The sequence below is a fragment of the Pinus tabuliformis genome, chromosome 4_2, assembly GCF_031772625.1.
Source record: "Pinus tabuliformis cultivar Carrire ecotype Pingquan chromosome 4_2, CPIR1, whole genome shotgun sequence".
NCBI lineage: Eukaryota > Viridiplantae > Streptophyta > Pinopsida > Pinales > Pinaceae > Pinus > Pinus tabuliformis.
In genome coordinates this window covers 62,020,087-62,036,613 of record NC_142304.1, presented here as the reverse complement: position 1 = coordinate 62,036,613, position 16,527 = coordinate 62,020,087, and positions in this window count along the sequence as shown.

The following is a 16,527-nucleotide window of genomic DNA, read 5'->3' as shown; positions in this document are numbered from 1 at the left end:
AAAATTCCCAACAAATCGAGAATCAAGATCACTTATAATAGAAGTAGGCAATCCAAAATGAACCCATACATTTTGAAAGAAAAGTTGAGTTGTTTGTTCAGTTGTAATTTTATTTTTACAAGGAATTAACATGCACATCTTGTTGAACCTATCCACAACTACATACAAATAATCATGACCTTTCCTTGACAGAGGAAGACCTCCTACAAAATCCATAGAAACACTTTCCCATGGTCGTGAAGGCACTAGAATTGGTCTGTACAATCCTAGTTTCCTATTACTAGGTTTACTGATGGCACACAATGAAAAACCTTTTATAAAACTTGACATACTTTCAAGCATACGAGGCCAATAAAAATACCTCTAAAGATTTCCCACTGTTTTACTTACACCTAAATGTCCAACAATAAGAGAAGTGTGTTCTTCCCTTGTGACATTTACTCTTTCTCCTTGTGGAACACAAAGTTTTCCCAAATGATACAATAGATTATCATGTACATGGTAGTCTAATTCCTCAACTTGGTGGACTTGAATCAAGTTTAAATATACCTCTTGAAAGTCAGCATCCTCTGTGTATTGTTCAACATAATTTTCAGGCAAAATAGAATTATCCTTGAGTAAAATTGCTACATTTACAACCAGTCCAGAAAGCATATCAACAACTCTGTTATAAATGCCTTTCTTGTACCTGATTACCAAGTGCAATTGCTATAAAAATCCCTTCTAGTGAATGTGCCTTGACTGCTACAATTTGGTTTGATATTACAAATATTGCAGAGGCTCATGATCAGTGTGAATTTGGTTTCTTTTCCCATGAAATAATGCTTCCATTTCTTCACACTTTGCACCAATGCATAAAGCTCTTTATCATATGTAGGATAATTAATAACAACACCATTAAAAATTTTAGAATGAAATGAAATGGGCTTACCATGCTGTAAAATAACTGCATCCATGTCATAGTCGCTTGCATCTATTTGTATTTCAAAGGGTTATTTGAAATCCGACAATCCTAAAACTGGGGCTGAATTGATCTTTTGTTTCAAATCATCGAATGTTTTTTGTTGTTTTCCTCCCCATTGAAATACAATCTTCACATTGGTCAATGCATGTAATGGAGCTGCTATGGAGGAGAAATTGGCAATAAACTTCCTCCAGTACTGCGCTGCTCCTTGTTGAGGGCCCTGAAATCGGGTCAACAACAAGGGGGATACCCACCCGGTCGGGAACCTAGTTGGCGGCTCTGTGCCCGTTTGGTGTAGTGGGTCCGACTGGGGATAACGGGGCCAGCTTCCCGTTCTAAGGGGATGTGTGTGTGTAGAGTTCGGTGATGTGTGTGTGTGTGTAAGATTTGATAATGAAAATATGGAATTATTTCTAAGCTGATCTAGTTCTAAACTCTGAGACTAAACTTTATACTACTTTAATCTATCAAGAACAACACATCTAATCTACGCTAACCCGGGATAGAAATTTTTCCATTATGCGATCTAGAAAGATTTCACACAATAACTGGTAATGAAGATTATTCAGTTATTATGAGAATATAAATCAATTAAGATGAACCATCCTGCATAAGAAGTTAAACAAAACGGTTGTGAACAGCATATCGCATAATCAGTTATTCATGTATTAAGCATAAATCAATGATTCCACCGTACAGAAGTGCCAAATGGTAGTCCACTCATTCATACGTTAACATATAAACAACAACAGTTGTATATTACTCTAAGAATGCAAGCAGAAAACTCGTCAAGAGATAAAAGTACCATTTATGACTGACTTTATACTCACAGACCTGAAGCAATAATGATCTATTTCTACTTACTTCTAATCCCTACTAAGAGTACAAAGGTGCAACATCAGTAGCACGTATTAAAATACAAACATAAATAAATCTTGATCCGTCCATTCATCAAAAACCCCCTTCGAGGGTGCAGAAGTGCATGTTCTGAGGACAAGTTTTTTGACAAATTTCCGGACCCTTCTCCAATGCAACGAGAAGGGTTAAATACTACTAACCGATTAATTTTAATTACACAAATTTAGGGAACGGCTTCAAATGACCGCCCTTTTACTAAAACAAATTTATTTCTAAAAACTGAATCTAATTTCTAACCATTTCTGTATCTGCTCCTTAGTGCTGTAAGCGATGCGCTGTTCGCCATGAAAGAGTCGGTTGCTTGTCCTTTCCTTTTGTTCAAGCTTGAAAATTAGAAATAACAAGAGCTGGTACCTCTTTCTGACAAACTAGAAGATATTTTTGAAAGTGTTCTTCTGGAGGAGTGTCTTCACGGCATGTATACTTAGTACAACTCAGATTTCTTTCAAACTGATTGTGTTGTTGCTATTTCGGTTTCCGGCCGTGTGAATGACTCAATGAGCTGGGGATTTTGTTGCCTGAACGACTTTCTCAATTGAAACTTGTTTCCATTCTTTGTTCCAGGCTTTTCTGAGACGTCTTTCCCCTTAAGCGTTTTTCTTTTTGCTTTACCCAATTTGGGGCTCAGGATCTTTCATAAACGCTTTGCTTTTGTGCACCTTTGACTCTAAGTCCTAGATAGCCTATTTCCATCAGCATTTGTTGAGTGATACTCTGGGATCTGCGGTCCTACTGTATGCGGTATCCATCCGTGACGTCATCTCCTCTCTGTTCTTCTAGTTCTGGCGCTTTTCCTTAGATGTTTCGTGCATATAGATTTATATCAGTTGCTGACTTATAGTTCACGTAAAAGAAAAGAGATAGAAGAAAAGATTGACATGAAAGTAATTAAGTTCTAATGAATGCATAATCATGTCACCCATTATGACTTGACTCTTCGAAAAACGCAACATAATCATCTTTGGATACACAGGCGTACAATCATTAATTTCCCGTAAGGTGAGCGCCTAACTTTAGGCTCCCAGATCATGCCGAGGAATGCCTACAACGATTGGCTTCTACGATTTGCATCGCAGCATCGAAGATTGCGAGGTAAATAGGTGGCATCGCAACGATTGATAGTCTCATTTGTCGCATGCCATAGATCGCAGGTCGCAGCCTTGCATGGTCGCAGATCGCATATCGCAATATCACAAGGTCGCAAGGTTTTTCGCTTTGTCACTTTGTGCTGCTTATGCGACATTGCGATGTACGACGTCGCATATCGGCCGTCGGCTGCTCTTTAGGTTCTCCTCTTTTGAGCGCCTTTAATGCACGTGATGCGATGAGTTCTCGCGTCGCTCTTCCCTGGTGTGTTTGTGCGTTTTGGGAAAGCGCTCCTTTTTCCTTTGCGACGCGATATAGCTCTTAGGGAGTTGATACAAAAGATTTTTTCAAACAAAAATATTTTTTGGATTTTTTGGTTAAGGGTCCCCCTTTGCTTAATGTTATTACTAATATCAAACAAAGAGGGGGGTTGTTGGTGACCACAACAATGGCGATTCACTGTGAAGAACCAGTTATCTCTGCATTTCTATTGACCGTTCACTTCCGAAACAACAAAATTTTTTATATGTCTAAATTTTGTTATGGACAGATAGAGTAGATTGCCCCTCACCTTGTCGACGATATTTTGTCTCAACCCTTTTTATATCTCAATTTCTTGCTTCCTCAGGTTTCTTCTTGCATTTGCATCAGACATTACTTGGTCTTGATAAAAGATAAAATAAGGTCTTCTCTGCATACTAGCTTAAAAGTATGCTCATTTGTCGTAGGTAGAGCCTCTGCTGCCCGCAAGCGTCCATAGCCTCGACAGTGTTACCATGTTATCCAGCAATGATCCTTTTTCCTACTTGAGGTTACTCGCAACATTCCAGAGAAAAATCATTTTTAACACACTTTTCCTTTTTTAATTCTCTAAAGAACAATGTCTTGGTTTGGTGGCCAAATTATGACACAGTCATTCACCTGATTTACACTTGTGCTGAACAAGCCGACTCGTGATGAGACCTCTTGTCTTTTGATTGCAACAATCTTAAGTCGTTGCCCTGTTTTGATAGACAGTATTGGCAAAGTCAGCAAGTTATAATATCTGTGATCATGATAAGCCGGCTCGTGATGAGACCTCTTATTCTTTGAGATATAGTGTTTTGCTTGGATTGTTTCTCTGGATGCTGTAGTTTCCTTTTAGCAGGGAGGAAGTCATTGTTTTTCCTTAAGAAAGCTCTGGACGACAATAATAGAGTTTTTGAAAACAACAGCTTTGCAGAGAATGCTTATTTTATTATTGATGATACCCTTCATGGTGGTGATACAAAACAATTCTTTTACCAGAGGTTGCTTTTGTCAAAGTTTTTTAGAGGTCGAAATGAGTATCGTAATCAAAGTGAAGTTAACTCTATTTGTCAATAATAAAATTCAGCTTTTCAAAATTTTTTGCTATTTGTACAAGCGAAATCAAAATCTGATAGAGAATTGGCGTGCTCTTTCATGAATCCTTTTTAAATGATCATCTACAACGGGTTTTATTCATAAAAGAGAAAAACAAAACAAAATAAAAACTAAAAACTAAATCTATCCTACAAAAATTAGAAGATTTCTCTTCTATGGAAAATATAATTTAAGAATCAGTCCATTGACAGGTAAAGAATCTCTCCTTCCTGCCAGATCCTGCAACACGAATGTAGATGGGCCTACGACTTCCACAATCTGAAAAGGGCCAAGCCACAGCTTCTGAAATTTCGTATGTTTGCCCTTTTATTCATGAGCCTTATCCCATTTCAAAACTAAATCACCCATCTGAAAGTTTTTTCTGGTTATGATGGCTGAGTCAAAAGAAGATTTTATTAGTGCTTGGTGATGAGCATGGGTTTTCCTAGCTTGTTCTCTTTGTTCTTCTAGTTTGATTATTTCCATTTGTCTTAATTGTAAAGAGGAAGTAGATACTTCATCGATATATTGCACTAAAGACAAAGATGGAATGACTAGGTGAGTCGGAAGAACCACTTCTCTCCCATAAACTAAATTAAAGGGAGAAGTGCCGATTGAAGCTTTCTTTGTGATTCTATCAGCCCATAAAACATTTACCAGTGCTTTGTGCCAATTCCTTTGGTTTTGGTCGACTGTTCTTTTGATAATTCTGATTAGGTTCTTGTTTGTTGATTCAGCCAATCCATTACCTTGCGGATAGTAGTTGGCAGAATATTTCAGTTTGAACCCTCTTTTAAGCGCAAACTCAGTCATAGTATTTCCAGAAAAATATGAAGCGTTATCAAACATTAATGATGTTGGCAATCCAAACCTAGTGATGATAAATTGATCTATGAATTCAATAATATTTTCAGAATGAACTATCTTGAGAGGAACTGCTTCTACCCATTTGGTAAAATAATCAGTTGTCGTAAGGATATACTTATGCTGCTTAGAAGATTGAGGAACGATCTCACCTATTATGTCCAAGCCCCATTGACTGAATGGTTGGTCGATGATAACTGGTTGTAGCGGCATGGCAGGTTTCCTTTGTTTTCCTGCAATAGTCTGGCAGACTTGGCATCTCCTCACGTGATTATATGAGTCTTTGAACAGCGTGGGCCAACAATATCCTGCACGCAAGATTTTATGTGCAGTCGCATCTCTGGCATAGTGTCCGCCCGCTGGTTCATCATGGAGTTCCTGCAAAACCTTTTCGGCTTCAGTTTTCTCAAGACACCTAAGAAGCACAGAATCGTGATTCCTTTTAAACAAGACATCATTTATGAGCTGGTATTGTTTAGCTTTTAATCTCAGAGCTCTTTTCTTGGTATGATCCAGACGTGATGGAGCATACCCATTCTTAAGAAAATAAATTGTGTCAGCATATGATGATTCTGCATAGTTTAGGCTTACCTCGTACGCTTGTACCTCTTCATATGAGTTCTCCGGGATTTGTGATGCTCCGGCTAACATCTTGCAGAAGCCTTGACCTCTTACGATGTTTGCTGGTTTGATCTCAAGATCATATTCTTGTAAAGCGGTAATCCAATTAGCTCTCTTTTCGCCCACGTCTTTCTGCACCAAAAGGTTTCTTACCGCCGGAAATGGTACTACGACTTTAGTGTGGGCTTTAAGCAAGAAAGGTCTAAAATATTTGATAGCTTTGAAAACAGCGTATGCTTGTTTCTCTACGTCTGAGTAATTAATTTCAGCACCTTGTAAGTTTGAGCTAAAGAATGCAATTGGAGCTTCCGCTTTCTCTTGATTTGTTTGGGTCAAAATCGCGGCATAGGATTTCTCTGAGGCAAAAGTGTATAAGGTAAAAGATTCTGAAAAAATTGGGGTGGCCAAAGATGGAGCATTGATGATAGCTTGTTTGATTAAGTTGAACGCTTCGTGCTCATCTAGACCCCATTTGAAATTTGAATTCTTTTTTATCATATTTTGTAAGGGAGAAATAATACGTGAAAAATCCGGGACAAATCTTTTGACAAAATTGATCTGTTCGAGGAAGGATTGCATGGCTTTCTTGTTATGAGGTATGGATATTTCAGAAATTTCCTTGATTCTGTCCGGTTCTATGTGAATACCAGATTTCGACACTATGAATCCGAGCAATTTCCCTTCGCTTAATGCAAAGAAAGATTTCTTTGGGTTGAGCGAAATCCCATACCTCAAGCATCTTTGAAAGATTTGCTTTAAATCTTTGAGATGGTTGTTTCGTTTTTTGGAGTACACTGTTATATCATCCAAGTAAATCACTACTGATTTATTGACTAACCCTTTAAACGCGATGTCCATGGCTCTCTGAAAGGTAGCTCCGGCATTGATCAGACCAAATGGCATCTTCCGATATGCATAGGTGCCCCATTTGGTTCGGAACGTAGTCTTTAACTGATCATCGGGATGCACCAGTACTTGATTGTATCCTGAAAATCCATCCAGGAATGACATTAATTCTGAGCCTGCTACCGCCTGTAATATTTGCTCCATAGGTGGGAGGGGAAAGTTATCTTTCTGACAGGCTTTGTTGAGATTTCGGAAATGGATACAGATTCTAATGTCTCCGTTTTTCTTCCTAACGGGCACCATATTGGATACCCATTTAGAATGTCTTACGGGGAAAATTATTCTGGCTCTCAACAACTTATTAAGCTCAGTTTTTATCTGATTTTCTAGGTTAGGGTGTATTTTTCTGAGCTTCTGCTGGACAGGTTTTTCATTGTCAATCATAGGGATAACATGTTGAATGATAGAAGTGTTGTATGTTTTTAGTTCATCGTAATTCCAGGCAAAAACGTTTTTGTATTGTCTCAGAAGACGGATATATGCTGATTTCTCTTCAGGGGCTAGGCCGTGACCTAGGTTAACTTTTTGTGGCTTCTGATCGGTCCCTAGGTTTACTAATTCATAGTTCAGGGTAGAACTGCAAAGTTTAGCATTGGCGGACCTTTTAAACTGACTTTTCAAATCATATAAATCTTCTAGCTTGACAATCGATTTCGGTATAGCATTGTCGGAGCCATTTTGCTGTATTTGATGATCATGATGGTCTTTGTCGATTATCTGATTTGAGTAGGATCCTTCAGAAGTAAGGAAATTTACGATGTCTGGATCGTCGTTGAACACTCTCCAATTGGTGATATTGTCAGGGATGGATGGTCTAAAGATTAATTCTATTGAAAACCTATCAGGACTAAAATCTTCAGAAGGGATAAGTCTAGAGGCTACGTTAGCTAACAGGTCTGCGCTTGCGTTTTGAATTCTTGGAATTGACGAGATGTTGAATGCTACGAAATGTGCAGTGAGATCTTGAACTAATGATTGATAATGCTTTAAATGACTTGACAGGCAATGTATGGTGTTACGTACCTATTTTACGACGATCTCCGAATCTCCAAAGACTTGAAGATACTTAACGTTCAATCCGATTGCTTTGTATAGGCCTTGAACCAAGGCTTCGTACTCCACTGTGTTGTTCATGCAATCGAACTCAAGTCTGCATGTGAGCATAGTCTTATTCCCATCTGGGTTAATCAGAACGCATCCTGCTCCTACCCCCTCATTGGATTTTGATCCGCCAAAATATAATTTCCAAAATAAAGATGTATTTACAGAATTATCTAAAAAACTAAAACATTTTGAGTCATCAGTTTGGGAGAAATTTTCAACTTGTGATAAAACTGAATTCTCTTAGTATGGTGAAATATGAGCATTGAAATTACCTAGGAAAGAATCTATTGCGTAATTGCCTACAATACTGCTATTGTACGTTATGGCCTCATTTTCTCCTTCTAGTTCTGTCACTATGTATTTTTGGTGCAATTCTCGTTCAACCTTTATCTGATTTGGTTTACCATTGTATGGTAACCACATGTGCGACCAGTCGGTTGAAAAATATCCGTGGAGTTTTTCCGACCAATCCCTGCTAAGAATCAAACCATAGAATTCAGGGATATCAGCTACTAGAATGTCGATAACCTGACACACTTTTGGGTTAGACGACAATCTTATGGTCACCTGATTGAGTTCACCAATCACTTCGACTTGGGATCGATCAAGTTGAACTATACGTACTGCGGATTTTTGAGGTTGCACATTCAATTTGGCACATATTGATCTGGGTAAAATGTTCGTTGAAGCACCAGAATCGACCAAGCAATTGTGCACGTTTTTGTTGAAGATTTCATATGTGAGAAGAAAAGGAGGAGTATGAGATCTTGATCTTCCTCCAATCAAGGCGATGTCATTTGGATCAATTTTATTGATCGTGTTGGTTGGAGGTCTTCCCAGATTGTGGGAAGCTACATCTATAGGTAAATATGTAATAGGCACAGCATGTAATTCTTTCATCATTATTTTCTGCTGGTGTTTCAATTTACTCAATTCATACAGAGTGATATTAGCCCTAGTCTTCTTCATGTCATCAATGATGTTATACTCCATTTCATCCGACACTATTAGTGTTCTTGATGGAGGCGTTTGATCAGATTGGACTGGGCTAATCTGGGTCGCTTTAGCAGTTGTCTTTTTTGTTGCGACCTTTTCTTTTGTTGCAGGGCTTGCGCCCTTTTGTTTTGGGGTAGTTAGGGGAGGATCAAGTTGATTTCTGCTTCTCGTGCTAACAGGAAATGCTTCTTGATCATCTTCTTGTGGGAGGATGAAGTCCCACATTCCTTGTAGTTCTACGACCTCTTCCTCGTCGGTCTGCCCTTTAGTGGTATTCTCTTCTTCTTCGTCTTCTTCAGATTCAACGTTTGAGACAACACTAGGTGGTCTTACCTCCATGGGAGGGTTTCTTTTAAAAGTCCTAAAGGGCTTTTTCAAAGAAGTCTCTGCTACTTGTTTCTTAATATCAATCATCTCATTTGACATGGCTTTCAACACTTTTTGTAATCCTTCCAAATCGAAAGGATCTTTCGTTTGCTTCTTCTTGGTGTCTTCTTTGAAAGAGATCTTCTTAGATTTGTGTTCTTCTATAGCGGATCTCTTTTCTAGGGCTACCACGCGTTTTTCCACTACTAACGCTTCTGTTAAGTTGTTAACTAAGGTGGTCTTGTTTGCCCTATCTATGAAGATAGCCAAGTTTGGAGGTAAAGTCGTGATGTACCATTCACATCTTACTTCCTCGCTGGGTTGTGAGGCAGCGGGGATTTTGTTGAGGATCTTATTGAACCTTAAGTTAAAATCTTTAATGGGTTCTCTAGCCTCAGCCTTAAGATTAGATAGGTCATTGATCAATGTTGTCGTGGATCTGTCATCACCAAACTTGGTGAGGAACTGGCTTTGAAAAATGTCCCAGCTTGTGATGGATCCAGAAGGTAACGAAAAGTACCATGACCCGGCTGTTCCTTGCCTTGTATAAGGGAAAATCCGGACAACAGCGTCTTCGTTAGTGACTCCGTTAAGATTAACAGAAAGCATGAAATTATTGATATGTTCCTCGGCTAGCATTCCTGCTTCTGGATTGAATTTAGGCAGCCATTTCTCAGGATGGGCCGGTATAGGGCTCAGGGGTGGAGGCATTAAAACCGCCCCAGGATTGTTCCATGGAGATTGAGCCATCGTTGAGCTGCTAGTTAATGGAAGTGCAGAAGACGATCTCTGATGTTGAGAAGATGAAGATATTAAGATCTTTGATGTTTGAAGAGGAAGGTTTGTAGAAGATGGGTGAGTGATTTGGAATGAAAGAGTGGGTGGTTGACTTCGCGGTGAGGGAGTTGATATGGACGAAGTGGATGAAGGAGTCTGACTGTCAGACTCTAGTGGTGTTTTCCTTGCTCTTTTCCTGGTGGGGAGAGGGAGTTCACTTGGTTGTATGCCAAATTTTTCACTCTTTGATCTGGTAAGGGGATGAGCAGGGTTGTACTGCGAAGTCACGCTGCTTTTAGATTTATCAAACTTCTGGTTAAAAATAGAGAATCCCTGGAGTTTACGAATCAAAGTTCAAATTTCAGGGGGATCAATGATAGATTGGTCTGATATGTTCGAATATGTAGCAGTGGTAGGTACTCGAACAACTTCAAATTCCGGGTTTAACCGTGTTGGAGAAGTCGAGGGAGTTGATGAGGGTGTATTACTCTCAGAATGGTATTTTGATATTTCTTTATGTGCCATTCATAGTTCGTGCCCTCCTTCTAGTGCCAAAATATGTTGAGGGCCTTGAAGTCGGGTCAACAACAAGGGGGATACCCACCCGGTCGGGAACCTGGTTGGTGGCTCCATGCCCGTTTGGTGTAGTGGGTCCGACTGGGGATAACGGGACCAGCTTCCCGTTCTAAGGGGGTGTGTGTGTGTAGAGTTCGGTGATGTGTGTGTGTGTGTAAGATTTGATAATGAAAATATGGAATTATTTCTAAGTTGATCTAGTTCTAAACTCTAAGACTAAACTTTATACTACTTTAATCTATCAAGAACAGCACATCTAATCTATGCTAACCCGGGATAGAAATTTTTCCATTATGGGATCTAGAAATATTTCACACAATAACTGGTAATGAAGATTATTCAACTATTATGAGAATATAAATCAATTAAGATGAACCATCCTGCATAAGAAGTTAAACAAAACGGTTGTGAACAGCATATCGCATAATCAGTTATTCATGTATTAAGCATAAATCAATGACTCCACCGTACAGAAGTGCCAAATGGTAGTCCACTCATTCATACGTTAACATATAAACAACATCAGCTGTATATTACTCTAAGAATGCAAGCAGAAAACTCGTCAAGAGATAAAAGTACCATTTATGACTGACTTTATACTCACAGACCTGAAGCAATAATGATCTATTTCTACTTACTTCTAATGCCTACTAAGAGTACAGAAGTGCAACATCAGTAGCAGGTACTAAAATTCAAACATAAATAAATCTTGATCCGTCCGTTCATCAAAAACCCCCTCCAAGGGTGCAGAAGTGCATGTTCTGAGGACAAGTTTTTTGACAAATTTCCAGACCCTTCTCCAATGCAACGAGAAGGGTTAAATACTACTAACCGGCTAATTTTAATTACACAAATTTAGGGAACGGCTTCAAATGACCACCCTTTTACTAAATCAAATTTATTTCTAAAAACTGAATCTAATTTCTAACCATTTCTATATCTGCTCCTTAGTGCTGTAAGCGATGCGTTGTTCGCCGTGAAAGAGTCGGCTGCTTGTCCTTTCCTTTTGTTCAAGCTTGAAAATTAGAAATAAAAAGAGCTAGCACCTCTTTCTGACAAACTAGAAGATATTTTTGAAAGTGTTCTTCTGGAGGAGTGTCTTCACGGCGTGTATACTTAGTACAACTCAGATTTCTTTCAAACTGATTGTGCTGTTGCTATTTTGGTTTCCGGCCGTGCGAATGACTCAATGAGCTGGGGATTTTGTTTCCTGAACGATTTTCTCAATTGAAACTTGTTTCCATTCTTTGTTCCAGGCTTTTCTGAGACGTCTTTCCCCTTAAGCGTTTTTCTTTTTGCTTTACCCAATTTGGGGCTCAAGATCTTTCATAAATGCTTTGCTTTTGTGCGCCTTTGACTCTGAGTCCTAGATATCCTATTTCCATCAGCATTTGTTGAGTGATAGTCTGGGATCTGCGGTCCTGCTGTATGCGGTATCCATCTGCGACGTCATCTCCTCTCTGTTCTTCTAGTTCTGGCGCTTTTCCTTAGATGTTTCCTGCATATAGATTTATATCAGTTGCTGACTTATAGTTCACGTAAATGAAAAGAGATAGAAGAAAAGATTGACATGAAAGCAATTAATTTCTAATGAATGCATAATCATGTCACCCATTATGACTTGACTCTTCGAAAAACGCAACATAATCATCTTTGGATACACAGGCGTACAATCATTAATTTCCCGTAAGGTGCGCGCCTAACTTTAGGCTCCCAGATCATGCCGAGGAATGCCTGCGACGATTGGCTTCTGCGATTTGCATCGCAGCATCGAAGATTGCGAGGTAAATAGGTGGCATCATAGTGATTGATAGTCTCATTTGTCGCACGCCATAGATCGCAGGTCGCAGCGTTGCATGGTTGCAGATCGCATATCGCAATATCACAAGGTCGCAAGGTTTTTCGCTTTGTCACTTTGTGCTGCTTATGCGACATTGCGATGTGCGACATCGCATATCGGCTGTCGGCTGCTCTTTAGGTTCTCCTCTTTTGAGCGCCTTTAATGCATGCGATGCGATGAGTTCTCGCGTCGCTCTTCCTTGGTGTGTTTGTGCGCTTTGGGAAAGCGCTCCTTTTTCCTTTGCGACACGATATAGCTCTTAGGGAGTTGATACGAAAGATTTTTTCAAACAAAAATATTTTTTGGATTTTTTGGTTAAGGGTCCCCCTTTGCTTAATGTTATTACTAATATCAAACAAAGAGGGGGGTTGTTGGTGACCACAACACTCCTAAAAGCCTCCTTACTTCTGTAACTGATTTGGGTGTTGGCCAATTCACAATGACCAAAACTTTAGAGGGGTCAATCTTCAGATCACCTCCTCCAACTAAGTGACCCAAATATACTAAAGAATTTTTCCCAAATTCACATTTAGACATATTCAGACATAATTGTTCTTTTCTCAAGACATCCAACACTTTCCTAACATGCTTGACATGCTCTTCTCGTGGTTTTCTGAATATAAAAATATCATCTAAATAGACAATTACAAATTCATCAATAAAGGATCTTAAAAGACCGAAAGGCATTACCAACCATTCAAACAATCCTTGTTTGGTTTTAAAAGAAATCTTCCAAATGTCCTCCTCAGCTATTCTAACTTGATGATATCCACTTCTCAAGTCTAATTTAGTGAAATAATTTTCATTTTTCAACTAATCTAACAAATCATCTATTCTGGGCAGTGGGTATCAATTCTTTATTGTGATATTATTTAAAGCTCAATAATCTACACACATGCATCAGGTTCCATGTTTCTTAGGTGGCAATACATTTGGTGAACCACATGGCGAAGTAGAAGGATGAATTACCCCTTTATCTAACAATTCCTAGACTTGTTTCTTAATTTCTAAGCTTTCCAGAATTGAAATTCAATACATACAAATGTTTAGGAGTGTGCAGTCCTACTATAGCTAAATTTCATGTTGAATTCCCATTTTTGGTGGCAATCCCTGTTATATACCTAGGGGGGATAATATGGGGTACCAAGGGAGGTACCCAAGGTAATAATGTAATAATGGGATGGGCCATAGTAATAAATAAGGTGGTTAACCCATGTCATGTAAGGGGCCACAAGTAGTTAATAATAATGTAATGGGCCCATGGTATTAGTTGATGGCATGAGGAAACCATGGTAATGATGCATGGTATTGTATGTATGAGGCCTATATAAAGGCTAGATACTCCACATATGAATATGAAGAGAAGTATTATTGTATGAACAGGCATATGGCTTGTGGAGTGTTCTCCTTCCTTAAGGAGTGAATGTATGGTGTTGCCCTACCTTAAGGGTTTGATCAATAAAGAGAAGCATTTCTATTTCAATCTTATTATTCTTGCGTTATTCTCTATTCTCATATATTTCTAGGTTAGATCTACAACAATTGGTATCAGAGCTACAACAATTGGTATCAGAGCACTTTCTTGGGCAAATCGTGGAGATTTTTTTTTTTCATTTTTGCAGGGTTTCTGGGGCGGCGAGTTGCAGGTCAGATCTGTACATTTTGGTGAAATATCTGTAGAATCTAATTGCAGATCTGTATTCCTTGTGAAAAAATACCCAGATTCAAAAAAAAAAATCAGTTGAATCGGAGTCCGGATGAAGGAGATATCGCTGATCTAAAATCAGTGGGGTTGTAGACAATTTTCAGGGCAGCGAGTTTTGCGGCACAGATCTAGAAGTCCTGGTGCCATATCTGCAAGATATAATTGTAGCTCTGGAATATTTTGGAAAAAACACATGATTTCAAAAAAAAAATCAGTCGAATCGGAGTCCGGATGAGGGAGATATCGCTGATTTAAAATCCGCTCTTTTTGCAAAAATTTTGGGTGACGCCGGGAACGTAGCAGCGCAAATCTGGAATTCTAGTGCCTGGATTAGGATTTTTATCATATGGGCAGATGCAGAATGATTGTTCCATTTCCAAAAATAGGTTATAATAGAGATTCTAAGCAATATTGATGGATTTGTGGCCATTTCAAATTTTCGCCAAGTTTTTTCAAAACCCTCTTCATGGCTTCTAGCAAGGTTCTATATTTTACAGGAACAGATGATGGTCCTACTATTGAAGAATTTATACAAAGATACAAGTCCTCACATGGGAAATATTGATGTAGTATGAGAGATGAGGCTAAAAAGTGGTGGTTATCACTTGACCACCAGCAGATGGCCAACATTTCAGATGCAGAATTTGAAAAACTCTTTTTGGACAAATGGTCTCGGGCTAGAAAAAAGGGGAATGAGACACATAAGGGTTTAATTGCTACGGGTGTCTCCTTATTGCAGGTTCATGGATTGATTCATAAGGAGAAAATCATTGTGTATATAAATCCGAGTTGCAAGCAAAATCTCATAAATATCAACTTAACAAAGAAATTGCAAGTCCCAGCAAAACAAATTGAACATACACAGGTTGATGATAAGGATGTTCAAATCTATAAGGATTTGAAGCTTTCTATGGATAAATATGTGTTTCATGGTGATTTTTATGCTTCAGAGATGGATAATATCGATGTTGTTTTTGGATATCCTTGGATGGAATCGGTGGGTACTATCAATATTAATGTGCATAAGAAATTCCTGAAGCTATGGTATAAAAAGAAGAAAATTACATTACAGGATATTTCCATCCATAAACAGGTAGAGCACATGGAGGCTGAAGCAGAAGATGTTCAAGGGACCGACATATCAGATGATGAGCCTTTGATGACTGACAATCAAACACAAACAGAGGCTGCCGAAGAAAATGTTACAGGTGATGATACATCAGAGGAGGGCTCAGTGGTTGAAGTCATATTGACAAAGAAGACACCACAACAGGCACCACAGCAGGGTGAAGTCAAGCAAAAGCCATCGTGGGTTAAAACTTCAACATATCATCACCCACATCACCCAGCGAGACAACCATCAAGATGGAAACCAAGTCGTCACATGACGGATCGCGAGGAGAGAAGATCCACCCACTGCACATCAACACAGAAGAGCTGCCACGGTCAACTTCCATCTCAAGCGAGCGAGGCACCAGCGAGATCGAGGGTTCACCTTTCTCTTGGATGGCTAGATGCACGTGCATGGTATCAGTGGACTACTCTTTTGAGTAGATCTTATTATTTGTGTTCTTCCCATGTTTCGAGGACGAAACATGCTTAGGGGGGTGGAATGTTATATACCTAGGGGGGATAATATGGGGTACCAAGGGAGGTACCCAAGGTAATAATGTAATAATGGGATGGGCCATAGTAATAAATAAGGTGGTTAACCCATGTCATGTAAGGGACCACAAGTAGTTAATAATAATGTAATGGGCCCATGGTAGTAGTTGATGGTATGAGGAAACCATGGTAATGATGCATGGTATTGTATGTATGAGGCCTATATAAAGGCTAGAGACTCCACATATGAATATGAAGAGAAGTATTATTGTATGAACAGGCATATGGCTTGTGGAGTGTTCTCCTTCCTTAAGGAGTGAATGTATGGTGTTGCCCTACCTTAAGGGTTTGATCAATAAAGAGAAGCATTTCTATTTCAATCTTATTATTCTTGGGTTATTCTCTATTCTCATATATTTCTGGGTTAGATCTATAACAATTGGTATCAGAGCTACAACAATCCCTTTGGTTCTTGAAACATGTGTCCATATTGATTGACAAGATCAACAATTCAGCTTTCAGCTTCACATCACATCCTGTAAAGGATTCCTGCTCCGTTTCATTCTTCTGCTTGATCAAGAGGAGCACGAGACTCTTGCTTGAATTAACTAGTCACTTCATTTCACCTGTGCTTTCCAAAGACATATTAAGTTTCTTGCGATGGGCTCTCACAATGTACTCCACTCTGTTTTGGAACAAATTGTATTTATTCTCAAATCTATGGAAAACAACCTTCCTATCATACAAATACGATCTTCCCAATACAATCCCTAAGATATATAATGGCACAACGTCTAATTCAACTTCATCAATGAA